We start from the raw sequence: 15,092 nt of genomic DNA on the forward strand, positions 1-15,092 counted from the left end.
TCAGACGATACCATGCTTATTTTTAATTCTCTGTATGAAGAATATCCACAGTAATCGATGCATATCATATATATGTTGGTAGGGAAAATCATAGAAATAACCATTAAAATATTACAGTTTATTTTTGATAAATAAAAATCCAATAGGTTGTTGATAGTTGATAACTGAAAGTCAACGTCATCATAATCCATTAAGAGTTATTTTCGTTACAAAAAAAATTGCACGTTTTTGTACCCGTTTTTTCATCGCGCGTGAAAGCGTGTAAAAAGATGCTTAAGATTCTAATTTTAAGGGTTTTATGAATAATTTAACAAAAGTTTGATTTTTGCAAGATGAAATGTAATGAGAAATTACTTGCTGCTTTGTGAAGAAGTGACGAAAGATTTGGATAATGAAACAAGGACCAACATTTGCATTGCATTAAATCTGAAAACACCTAAAAGTGGCCAACTGCGTCATTGTGAGCGATCTGGAAAGGGTTTAAACACATTGGTAAGGAATGCGGACAACCAATTCAAAGCCAAATGCATGCCATAACAGAGTTTTAAGACCATTTTTTTGGAAACGATTGCCAAAACAAATACACGATTGACGTCAGACCAGATTGTAAGGCAAATTATTGTAGCTATAAGGTATCTCTGTAAGCTAGAAACTGCATAAAAGATGTTTTTTTGAGAGGAAACAAATGATTTGTGCTCTAGAACTTTGCAATTCTAGCTGAACCTAGTTGGAGAGATGCAGACATTATCGTCAATGGGATTCTGCAGGCTGGAATCTATTTTCCTTTTTTAATGAGTCTCGTTTTTATTTGGAGAGAAATTCCAAGTGTTTAACTATCTGGAGAAAGTCAAACATGCTTAATAAAGTTGAAAAGATACATGAAAAGAAGCTATATGAAATTATTGGTATCAAAAAGTAGGAAGTCATCCATTTAGATGGCTGCCCTGACTACCTTTACTATTGCAAATATAAATATTGAACATACAGGAACAGATGTCCATGATTCTTATATCAAGGCTGTTTAAGGGTATAGTCTGAATTTTCTTTTCTTAATGAATGACAACACGTATTACCATCATGCTGCACTATTGATACATTACCTTGAGAGTAAAGGAATTAGTAAGAGAGTGACTGAATATAATTAGAATTTAAATTACATAAAACGTGAGTACATTGAAATCTTGAATCATTCAATCTTACCTGGTAATTCCAGATATTCCGGACCTAAATTGTAATTATATTTCGTTTCTTTGTCCTCAGGCACTTTTGTATAAAACTCATTATGGGTAACTACTACAAAAACCTGCATTTTGATCAGAAGTGACATCAAATATAATGAATTTTTCCTTAGTATCATAACAGAACTGCAACAACGACCTTTCCCCTGCGTCTACATTTTATTTTCTTATGTAATTTTCCTCCTTCTGTTCTTCATATTTCTTTTATAATAATTTAAATTTGTTTCCTGGAGTAGGTGATCATGCCTATATCATATATCTCGGAGATGTTAAAATAAAAATCTGAGTAAGCTTTATACTTTCAGAAGCAAACTGAAAACTTAGATGAGTTTTTGCAACTGTAAATTTCAATTTTTAGTTCGATTTCAACTTCAGTAGGATAAGTCAACCATCTAACTCTCCGACCCGCCGCGAAGGTACACGGATTTAAACCATAAAACTGAATGACCGGACCGCCGCAACAGCAACGTTGGCGGGAACTGTGGTTGAGTCCTAAGGGCCGTCACCGGTCACGGTACAACCCTCCCCGAAGGGAGTACGTCCCGTCATCGATGGGAGGAGTCAGATACCCCACTTATTAGTGTACCCTCCAGGGTGGCGAGATCCAACCACCATGCCGGAAGCATTTCATCCTCATTTCGAGGTGTCCCCCCGGGGGTTACTTCAGTAGGAGAAAATAGAATTGCTAGTTCAAGACAAGAAAAACGATTATCATGCAGCCTGGAAACTGCAGGCGAAATTTTTCCATTAAAATTCGGTGGCAATCATTGTAATGCATTTTAAACTAGAAATATTAATTATATTAACAGAAGAACATTTTGATATTATAAGAATGGATCTTTTTCACTATTTTTTCTTAAAAATATTTGGTCTCTGTATTCTCTCTTAATTTATATTTATACTACTAATAAAAATGATTGTTAGTGTCGGCATTCTACAGGTCAGACTTATTGACCTACAGCTACTAAATATACTACCGATTATACAAAGAGACTAATACACTAGACTAATATACTAATATACTACTAAATATACTACCGATTATACATAATCATCATTAAGAAATGGCAGATGGATTAAAATTAAAATATTCTTTTTCAAATTTCAGCAAAGCAAAATAAATAAAAAAAAAAAAAGAAAGAAAAGAAGAACATGGTCATTGGAACACCAAATTTCCATAATACGCATTTGACAACAAATTACATAAGAAATAACAAACAAATGATATAAGAAAGAAAAGTAAACAAAAAACAAATGATGAAAAGAAAAATACATTTAGTAGTAATTATGATTTTTATTACTTACATTATGCACAATAATAAATTCGACATTTGGGAACACAGAATAATTATTATCATTGTCTGCTGTAATCTAATGCTCCCAATCATCATTAATATGAATGATGAGATTTTCTGAATTATGTCTGTCTGTCATTGAATATACGAACAAGAATATTTAGAAGCAAAGATTAATGATAATCGTTATGTAGTTCCATATTCAAAATCAAATTTTGGACTATGTTTATCTGTTACTTTCCATAAACAATCAACCAAATACAAAGAAGTAAAAATAATATTAAAAAAAATCAAAATACAAAACATAAATTGGGATTTTTGTTACATTTATTATACATGTATTTTTCTTTCTTTATGAACATTGAAAATTCTGTACAATTGCGAATCTTATTGTGAATTTCTAACACTTCCAACTTTTACGAATTTGTTTCAATCCCCCCCCCCCACACTGATTGGTTTTCAAGTACACTAGTAAATGCTTGTCCATTTTTTTATTATTATTTTCCACTTATTTTTATGTGATTTGGTCTATATATTCCAAAATTTATTAATATCATTTTTACAAATTCGTATTGCTGGCGTCCTGGCATAGGGTTAGCGCGTCTTCCCCGTTGTCTGGGCAACTCGGGTTCGGGCATGGCTGTTCTTCTTCTATGTTCTATCTGTGAGGAGTGTGAGTGTGCCCATTGTAATAAAGGGTTGTGGAAGTGAATGTGACGCATCAAGTAGCTAAATCGTTCTCTTGGCCCTAGTTGGTGCTACTGAAAAAATAAGAGGCACTCATTCGGCTTAAATCATTCTGTCAGCGGGCCTGTAAAGTGCCTGAAGTCACAACAGCAAAGTCTTGTTAGTAATTTCGTATTAAATTACCATCAGATGGTGCTTTTGTTATCAAATCAGTTAACACAAAAGAGATTTAATTTACAGAAATTATTAAAATGTTATTTTATCATTGGAGTAACTGTGAATTAATTTTATCACATAACTGTGCATTTTTTAAAAATCTCTGCTGCAGCTTGAAAGAAATGAAAAAGCGATTGTGTTAATTTATATTTATTAGTACAACAGACTAATTTAAACAAAAACATATTAAAAATAGCAATAATCTCAAAAAAGGTTCTGATAAAAAATACCAAGATCACAATTGTCATTCCTGTTGAAAGAAATTATCATACATATCTTTTATTGTTTGTTATTCACTTAGTTCAGTTCTTTTGTTCAATAAATTAGAAAGAACCATCAGTACTGTAATTACAAGAAATTGTATTGTTGTTGATTTTATTAAGTGAAAACATTTGTAAGTAGTAATTCACTTTATGCCAAAAAGTACCTTAACTCTAAGAATGAAAAGATTTCAGCATGTGACAAAAGTGATAGATCAAGATACCGGAGCCAAGAAAGAAAATTAAAAAAAAATACAGCTTTAATTTTCTTTCTCTTGGTAACTTACTTACTATTTATTTACAAAATTTATTTGAATGACCTTTTTTTTATTGCAATGTGTTCCTTACGCCATCTTATGAATGGATTTTATTTTAAAGTTGCATTAAATATCTTTTAACGAATTTCTAAAGAATATTGTTTTACTTCATTTTTTTTTCAAAACATTGATAGCAGTTGGCAGTACAGGTACACCTATGGCAGCTTCGATACCGGAATATGTCGGACAAGTATTTAACTTAAATAATTAGAATGTACACACCGGATCTAAATAGAAAGCAAGCTGCTCGCAAACTTTTCTGGAGCAGAAACTCTAGCCTTTTCTTTTCCTTTACAGTTCAGTTCAGTTATATTAACATCCTGTTAAAAGCAACTGTAGGTATATTTTGGGATAGACGCCGTAATTTTGAACTACGGTGAAATGGCAGACAATTTTCCTACTTGTTTACTATGTATAAGGAAAAATAAAAGGTATTTAATTATTTAATTACAATTTAAAATCTGTTGAAATTAAAACCATGTTTTAAGATTGTAACCAACAATATTATATTTTGTAATATGTGTGTGTGTGTGTGTGTGTGTGTGTGTGTGTGTGTGTGTGTGTGTGTGTGTGTGTGTGTGTGTGTGTGTGTGTGTGTGTGTGTGTGTGTGATAGAGAAGACGCTTAGAGAAGACTAAGATAGAGAAGACGCTTTGAATTTTTAACTTCGTTTTATTCCATTCCGGGAGGCATGATTTATGTACAAGCAGAAGCGACGAGCACTTCAACACAGAACGACGCCAGAGCGAAATGAGGAAAAGTTACTGAAAAATTTATCCCCGTGATCATATACTGTGAGATTTTGAAACGGATTTCTCTACACGTGTCCACCCAGTTAAGGGAATCATAGGGATCTATTAAAAGCTTTGCTTGACAATTTTTTTATACCTTCACTCTGAGTGTGGAAACTTGCCGATCTCAGCAATTTTACAGAGCTTCTGTTACATTTAATTAAATAAAAAAGGTAGAATTGATCAGGAAATAAGAGAACATTTTAGAATGAAGTTAATATGGGCTAAATTCAGTTAAAATTAGGAAATTAATTAAGTTTAAATTATATTTTAAAATAAAATTACACACACACACATATGTATATAAACAAAGTAATTTTTTTCTTTTATTTCTTACTCTTTTATGTCAAGCATTTGTTATCTTACCTGTAGAAATCTAGATTTACTTTTAATTCATATCAGAAATTTAAATATTTTTACTTTAAAATCTCCTCTTTACCTAATATTCATGACTTTTATCAATATTTTTAAACAATAAAATCTAATAGGATGATCCCAGTCCTCTCTCTGTGCCTGAAACTAAATAATATTAGAATTTTTTTTAAGTTAATTTTTCTTAAAATTAATAAAACCGGTATTAATTTATTTCCGTTTTCGATCTTTAAAAGATTCTACTGCAGATAAGAAAAATTGAAATTCGTGCGCAGGCATTTGAAAGCATACTTTGTTAAGTGTTTCGTGCTGCCATCTATGATCCATAGTTAAAACCAAATTAATTTTTTTATTCAATATTTTCTAAATCTTTCGCCAGGACAAACTGTGATATAAACGTATTTATATACAAAAACTGGTTGGAACATCAGTCTTCTAAAAAGTTTTATTTGAAAAAGGATGAAAAGTAGTGAAAAAGTAAAAGAACATTTAACTGCAGTTAAGTAGGGTAATTTAAGTTTATGAATCTGATTTCATAGTGCATCTATTTTCGAATTTTTCCTTTTTAGAACCATTTGGACATCTATTTAACAGTATATGTCCCTTAATAAGAGAAAACCAGCATTTTTAACTTACATGTTGATCAAACGAATAAAATGCTTTGATTCTAAAGTGAATAGAGATCCATTCAAGATCAATTGTCTGAAAAATGTAACAATAAAACAAATAATAAAAATGTAGAAGTGCGTTAAAACAAACTCCTGTAAGCTTTTCCGAAGGTGAAGATCGACCTCGCTTTTATGAATAGTTTCACGAATAAAATACAATTTTAGAAAAAATTTAATTTATTTTAAAAGGGGAAATAAAAATGAGACAAATCGACCCAAATTTTCGCTTTAAAGATAAAACTTATAATAAAATGTATTCAAAGAAACTAAAATATGTGCAAAGTCTAGAATTTTCCAACTAATTGAAATTAAGGAATGTATCCAAAAATTAAGGAATGTATCCAAAAATTAAGGAATGTATCGAAAAGTTATTTAATTGAAATTAAGGGATGTAACTAAAAATTAATTAATTGAAATTAAGGAATGTATTTATTTTTAACTAATTAAAATTCTTAGATTTTTCCAATACTCTAAATATTTACTCTAAAGTAGAATTTTTCCTTCCCCTTTTATATCGTACAAAATACATTGTTTAATTTGCATGGGTAATAAATTGTAGAAGACAAATTCCTTTAAATTCATGTTTTTCAGTTGCGTCAAATAATAAGATGAAATTTAAACCAGCGGGAATGGTTTCCCCACAACTTCTAGCAAACTCTCTAATAAAGGTATTATTTCAGAGAACGAACTGAATGCCATTGGTGTACAGTAATTATGAAATATTAAGCTTTAGCGTGAATTCCATTATAGTATGAATTATATGACAGTCGAATTTTGGAGCTTAAATAAATTTATCCTGGAGAAGTTATTAAAAGACTAATTTACTTAAAATAATGAATTAAAAATTTTAGTGTGAAGTAATCCTGGGTAACCAAATGGTCGCCAAAGGCTACTACTACAAAAAGTCGCCAAGGCTACACTAATAAAAATATATTTTAAGAAACTATTTCTATTTTGTTTAATCGGCATGCATTGTATATCTGCACATTGTTCAGTTTTCAATTTTTTTAATGTTCATTATGAATTTTTGCAATAAATAGATCATTTAAGAATATTGATTACAATCTTATCTAAAGAGGAAACCTAAGCATAAACATGTAGGGAAGGAATATGATGAATGGGAACTTAATATCTCTGATTCCGCTTTCTTTCTTGGTCATAATTTATTTCTTCTTTCTCCATAGGCCAAGAGAAAGTTACCCACATTAATCACAAGCAACTAAACCATCAGAAAGTATCTATCATCTAGTTAGGATTGTGTAAGACGAGGTTAGAGATCTAAGTACTTCCTTATTATATATTATCTTCCGTAATGAATCCATTCTGTAGAGATTTATTCTTTGATGAGACTGTATATTTATACTCTTTGCATACGAATAAAGCATATATATTTTTTTTATTTATTTAAAATCTTAATGTCAACGAATACAGCAGCTTTTAGAAAGGATGTCCCAAAATGAACGCAAGATTTAAATTTGCCACCATTCGTGCAGTAAAGTAATGGCAACTCTATTAAAAAAACCCATTTGACAACTAATAGTTTAAGCTTAGTAAAAATACAGCTTTACATGATTGAACAACGTGTTAACGCAAGATTTGAATTAAATAAAAAAAGGTTAAAAACATTGTTATATTTTTATTGAATCGTTAAGTACACAGGATAAAGTTATGTATGGAATAACACATAGGATAAATGGCCTTCACTTTGCTGGCACATGCGCACAGTTTTGTCGAAATTTTCCATGACTATTTTGAATAAATGTGGCTGAATTTCGTTGATGCAGGGTTGTATTTCTTCCTTCCGTGCACTAGTGCTTGTGTGCTTGTTGGCGTAGACTTTTGACTTTAAACAATCCTATGAAAAGAGTCAAATGGTGTTAAATCACACGATCTAGGGGACCAGTTTTCAAATTTTCGAATTGTGGCCGCCAGATTTGCATTATTTTTGAAATATTGTTCAACAATGAACACACGTTGTTCTATCGTGTAATGTTCCATTTTTACTAAATGATGTTATGAATTATTATTGAATGTTATGAATTATTATTGAATGTTATGAATTATAATTGAATGTTATGAATTATTATTGAATGTTATGAATTATTATTAAAATGATTGGAATTATTATTAAATTGATTAAAAGGCAATGATTTTTAATAGATTTGCCAACGAATGGTACAAATGGAATGGAATGCTCGAATGGTGGCAAATTTAAGTATTGCGTTAATTTTGGGACACCCTTTATTTTCATAAATATCTATTCAACCGAATGAAATATCATTGGCCTAGTTAATCTGAATTCAATGTTAATAGCACAATCACAAACATTTCTTCATTAATTTGATTCATTAATGTTAATTTGAATTCAAACCATATATGCAAACATTAAAAAAAGTTTAAAAGTTGTACTTCTAATAGTCTATCGCTATTAACTTTGCCATATTTATTGAATCATAAATATTGAAGAAAAAATAAAGGTTGAACAGTTTAATTCAAAATCACTCGAAAGTTTTACGTTTTCCTTTAATAATTTCAAAGCATTTTATTGTAAAGACGCAATATTTGTGCCATTTTAAAATGAAAAGAATGAGTTTTTTCAACTACAACAGTATTATTTTAATATAATTAATTCACAAATTTTAATGCTTATTTAAAAATATCCTTAAATATATTTTTCAATAATACTTTTAATAGTTTCAGCTACTACGTTTACGAATAAACCTACAGCAATGATGTTACACAGTTTATTTTGTACACTTTATCACTGCTATATAATTAGGAGTGAAGTATAAAAACAAAAATTTAATTAGTTTCAAAACGTTATCAGATGATGATGTTTCAGATTAAAAATTTAAATATTCTTTCACTTTTTTATTATTAAATTTATCTTTTAATAACTCATCTTAATTTCATCTTTTGATACTCAGAAATAAATGTTTTATGTAAATTTTAATTTAAAATAATTTTATCGTTTGCTTCCAAATTCCAAACGATTTATTTAAATACTTTGACAGAATATTTTCAATACATCATTCAAACTGTGAATGAAACCCTAGACAGTCTTTAATAGCTTCGAAATGAAATCCATCTAGACAAATCCGACATTTAATTCAGTAAAGAAAATCGAGCAGCTGCGGATAGTGAGCTATATTAGTCAAGGATTTTTTTTCTCAGCTTATGCTAATGACGTAACTTAATAACCTTTTTCCGTTTCGGAGTTGTTTCTTTTATTTTAACTGCAAAGATATACCGCTGTTTTCTCTTTCACATCTTTTCATTCAACATATATTTCAACTCCTCCTTTTTAAAATATGCACGAGTTACAAAAGCCGCTTCATTCATTTCAAAATGCAAAAAACAGAGGGTGAAAGGTTTAGTTAACTAAATGTCATTCTCAGAGATGTGAATAGTTAAATTAATTTTAATGGTAGACGGTTTCATATGCTTTAAAAGCTATGAATCTTTTTAACTATGATTTGTCATTAGGATTTAATCATAATTTAAAAGTACAATCCAAAAAGAAGTGACGGAGATTATTCTTTAATTTTTTAATGCTTTTAAAAATAGGCGCGATAAATAAACTTTTCACATAAACAACATAGTAAAGTTTAAAAAATAATCTGAAATAATTCCTGAATGTCAATATATATATATATATATATATATGTGTGTGTGTGTTTGTGTGTGTGTGTTTGTGTGTGTGTGTGTGTGTGTGTGTGTGTGTGTGTGTGTGTACATATAAATAATGACATATGCATAATTTTCTTCATAATTATTTGCAAATAATAAATTTTTAACAATAAGAATAGTCATATTTCTTTTCATTTAAGTATTTCCATATAACGCATGTTTAAAAAAGACTGAACCAGTGTATTATTAAACTAATTTTTTCATTGCTTTTGAAAAAATTGATTTTGAAAACATATACAGTTGCATTTTCCCCCTAACTCTTTGTTATTGTAATTTTTCATATCACACTTTTGTATGAAAGTGACTTTCAAGTGCTTGCTCATTTCAAAAATTATCAAACTTTTTCCTATATATTAATAAGGAAATAGTTATCTGCTAAATGATTTAATTTGATTGTTTTGTCCTTTTACCCGTATTTATATTCTACAACTTTATAAAAACTTATTAAATTACAACCATTATCTTGAGCGTGCAATTACATACATTTAATCATTTTAAGAGTGACGATACACAATTAAAAAATCATCGTAAATAAACTGCATATAAATGACAATGTAATCATTAAAAGATATAATTAATATGTAGAAATGGCCTTTGGTATTAGGAGTACAACAGACTTTGCTGCTAAAAATCTCTGTTTATTCAATTCAGTAATTATAATAATAATGTAGAATCGGCTAATAATTTCAAAATAATCATCGTTCACCAAAGTTGAATTTTTAGGCGATTTCTTGTCAATAGTGGTTAATCCTGATTAACTTTATTACAGCCTTAAAAGCAATTTGTAACCATTTCTAATAGTCCTCCAAGATGGCCGACTTTTTTGCGAATTCTTTGAGCGATTGACACCATGTTGTCGCGCTTAATAGAAAATGGGACATCAGTTTTAAGTCATACAACTGAATTTTATGAACTTTATAATATAAAATAGAAGACTGAACATGTATTTTAGAAAAGTACGTATTTTAATCGAGAGATGTGCCTCGAAACCTTATACAAATCCAATTTTTGGGAAAGATTATTTGAATAATTTTATCCATGCGCTTCGCTGCAAGCTTCAAATGTCATCTTCTTAATGAATATGCTTTTAATGAATCTCTAGATGCTAAGGATTGAGGTTGCAGTTGATCTATATCTCTACTTTCGAAACTAACTGTTTAGAAATTAGGTATTGGCTATTAGATATTTAGTGAATGCTGTTTATAATTTTGATATTATATGATTAGTATATACGAGGGCTGTCTAAAAAGTATTTGACCTTTGGCGAGAAAAGATATATTATTTACTTGATGAAATTGGGCCCCTAATCCCCTTGAAAGTAGGCCCCTTGCGCACTTAACCCACCAATCCTTCCATTGCCGAAAACACTCCTGGAATACTTCTGTTGTAATAGTGTTCATCTCCGTTGTCGCATTCTACATTATCTCTTCTCTACTCTCAAAATGGGGTCCTTTCAGAGACATCTTCAATTTCGGAAACAACCAGAAGTCGCAAGGAGCCATATCTGGAGAATAGGGATGTTGAGAGCCGACTGGAATTCCGTGTTTCGACAAGAAAGTACGTATCAGTCATTTTGAGAGAAATCAAAAATCCGACGAACACTTATAACAGCTTCTTACTCAACGGCCAGCACCTGACACACTCAAATAAGGAGAAAAAATTCAACCTTGCGCATTAAGATGTCTTCTTTTACAGTGTACGATGGCACCGCTCTGGCATCATTACTGTAAGCAGGAAAATTCAAGGTCAGATATTTTTCCAAAAGCCCTTGTAATTATAACATTCTATCAATGCCTGTAATATGCTGTATAAGTAAGTATAAAATGCTTTACTTTAGTTTCCAACAAATTTCATCAGAGCCAGATTAGTTTGGCCTATATAAAGACACGTATCTTTGAATTTTAAATTAACGCGCGTTTTAAAGTAAAGTAAATAAGTATATTAAAATCATATCAGAAACATTCTAATCATTCTCATTTTATACGTCGATGTAAACTTTCTATTAATGAAAAAAAAATTAAGAAAGATATATGGTTTTAGTTATTAATATAAAAACCATTGCAACACATTATTATTAATATTTGAAAAATTTCAGATCGAACCTTCACATGCATCAAGATAAATTCTTATATAAACTGAAGAATTTAATTGAAAAAAGCTATAGAAATTTTTTTATTGATTCTTAGCATTATAACAATTTAAATGTTCCTTTTATGTTTCGCTATATAAACGGAAATAAAATCCGTTATCTTCAAAGTTTCATACGAAAATATTTTTTGAAATTTCAACTTGTTTTGGAATCGAGTGTTTTCTCAAGATAAAGTAAATCTAATCTTAGATTATTTATTCCACTAACTTTATATGATAAGTGAAAGAAAAACATTGCGATATTTTTATCAAAACAAATTTTTATGATAAAAGAAATTCTGGATAATAAAAATAAACATAAAAAGGAGTAAATTTTGCAAACCAGCATTAAAGAAAGATAAATGAGCAACGAGATCTATGCAATTAAAAATGGTACCAGATATACAAAGACTATTCATTAATAATCGTCAATTGCTTTTGTATTCTAGAATAACGCAACCAGGTGAACTAACAACGAAGTCGGTAAACGTTTTTCCCGACAACATTGACAAAGCAGCAAATTTGTTTCATTCAGCAGTCTACGTCTGAAAGTTGAGTGCATAAGGCTGAAGGAATAGAAGAAGTTTTCCGAGTTCTAAGTGTAAAGACGAAAGCAATTTTGTAATCCAGGCCTTGCTTCATACTTCATCTGATTTTTGAAATATCTGATAATTTCAATAATTAATTTTCCATTGCAAATTTCTGGCAGTTAAATTCTTGGAAATTTGGAACTGATATTGAATTCAAACCTATGGCGCAATTTTCCTTTGTATGCAAAAAATCAATGATAACAGTATAGAGTTGCAAGAAAGTATGCATGAAATCTTAATATAATGACCATTATAGAGTTGCAAGAAAGTATGTATGAGATCTTAATATAATTACCAGTATAGAATTGCAAGGAAGTTTGCATGAGATCTTAATATAATAACCAGTATAGAGTTGCAAGAAAGTATGCATGAGATCTTAATATAATGACCAGTATAGAGTTGCAAGAAAGTAAGCATGAGATAATATAATGACCAGTATAGAGTTGCAAGAAAGTATGCATGAGATCTTAATATAATGACCAGTATAGAGTTGCAAGAAAGTATGCATGAGATCTTAATATAATGACCAGTATAGAGTTGCAAGAAAGTACGCATGAGATCTTAATATAATGATCAGTATAGAATTGCAAGAAAGTATGCATGAGATCTTAATACAATGACCACCGCGTGATTCGCCTATGATTCACGCTTGCTTCCTAATATTACAGAATCATCTTCTTAATAAGGTTATTTCTTCTTACAGTATTTAAACAATAATGAAGGAGTGTCATCTAATGAAGTAGATGGTTAGCATATTAAATTTGAATCATTTCAGCGAACATATTAAAAGCATAACATAGTTTTGGCCAAAAAGAAATTTAACCCTTTAACTTTCTAAGATCAGGTACTTCAGAATACTGGGAAGTCCGGATTTCTATTTCAAATATAAGAAGAATTACTTCTCCACAACATAAATCGCTGTGAAGACCTGTGTTCTTAAGTGGTTAACATACAAAAGAAGATCTCCTAAATTGGTGGCTATTAAGCAACTATATGATTGGACATCCTTTGAAAGTCCTTATCAAAATTCAGAATGAATGTAAAAGCGTTTATTCTGAAAACTTTCAGAATCAAATATAAATCTTTTATAAGAATTAGCACTGAAAGTATTGCATTGACATTTACCATGTAATGGATCACGCCATTAAAGAATATCTAAGAAAAGTAATTCAGAAAGAATCTATTCAGTAAATTAAAAAAAAAATTGGCTTTATTATTTATTACAATTTTTAAAAATTCAGAATGAATGCAAAAGTATTCTTAAAACGCTTAGAAGGAAATATAAATCGTTTATAAGAATTACCATTGAAAATGCAGTATTGATATTTACCATGGAATCGATAAAGTCAGTAAACAATATATAGAAAAATAAATCAGAATGTAAGAAAGAATGTTAGAAAGGAAAAAATACGACAATAAACAAATTCTTACACTTTGAAAAAAAAAAGAGTTTTTAATTTATTAGATTTTTAAGAATTCAGAATGAAAGTAAGAAAATTCATTCTGGAAACGTTCAAAATGAAATGTAAAAAGTTTGTAAGAATTAATATTGAAAATATTGCATTGGCATTTACCGTAATATTCACAAAATAAACAACAATCGATTTACAAAGCAAAATTATGTCAACAAAACCTATCGATATATTTCGAACGAGTTTGTCATTAAATTCTTAAATTATTCATCCAAATACCTTTGTTCGTATAACTGAAGAAAAGAGAAAAAAACCCTTCGGGTTTGTAAATGGACGGCAAAGGGAAGATGAATATTATAACCAGGCAACAATCGTAAAAACATTGTGCTAAACCTAACGAAGCTTCGGTAATGGTAGGATTGCATGTGGTTTATAAAATAGTTACTCGTTCTGTTACTTTTAGCGTGCAAAGAAATTGATGGAAGCTCGTGAAATATTATTTGAAAGTGTATTTCTAGTTTCTAAAAAGAAAAGCGTGTCGTAAAGCTCATTTTGAAAAACTTGGCAATTGTGTAGATAAGAAATTTTGACTTCTCTTAAAATCGATATAATGATTTTTTTTTTCATTTTTCAGATAGAACCGCGTATATAAGACACTTTCTTTAATCGTAGCTCGACAGCTAATTTTTAAACTGTTAGAAATAGGAAAGTACTTTAGTGTGCAAAAATGCTTTAAATGAGGTAACGAATTATGTTCTGTGTTGCTGGGGTCAATAAATGTGCTGCTAAAAAATAAAAATGTAAATTTTGATTCAACCAGCACCCCCAATTTCTTTAATCATATTTAGAAAAGTATTCACACTAGTGTTTTAAAAAGATGTTTCAATTTTCATCAAAGGAAATTTACATAGATGTAAAGCCTTGAGATGCACATTTAGACGAGTTAAATTGTTTCAATGGATTTCAATGGCTGGTTTGAGGAAGATTTAAAATCAAAAAATAGCTTATACACCAAGTGGCTGTTGATTGGGCTAAAATAATGAGATTCAAAATTTCATATTTCGTTTCGTTTTAAGGCGGATGAAGAGAAAAATTATTTTTATTTAAAACTAGCCGCCTCTGGCGACCAGCTGGTTAGGCGGGAATAAGGGTTGCTAAAAATTAAATATATTGTGAAACTATAACTTAATGATTTCCTCAATGAAATGTTTTATATTACTAAGCATTCATGACATGCCATACTAGGGTCTATTTCTAAGTAATTGTGATATTTCCACGATTTATTATTTTTAACTAATTATTCCTTCGAACATTTCATTAAATAATCAAAATGTATGACAAATTTTAGTACTTTTGCTTGACTTTAAATTTACTTCATTTTACAATTTCTGAAATGATTATTGCAAAAAAAGTTTTTAAATGCCAGTTT

Source organism: Argiope bruennichi, chromosome 6, assembly GCF_947563725.1.
Source record: "Argiope bruennichi chromosome 6, qqArgBrue1.1, whole genome shotgun sequence".
Classification (NCBI taxonomy): Eukaryota; Metazoa; Arthropoda; class Arachnida; order Araneae; family Araneidae; genus Argiope; species Argiope bruennichi.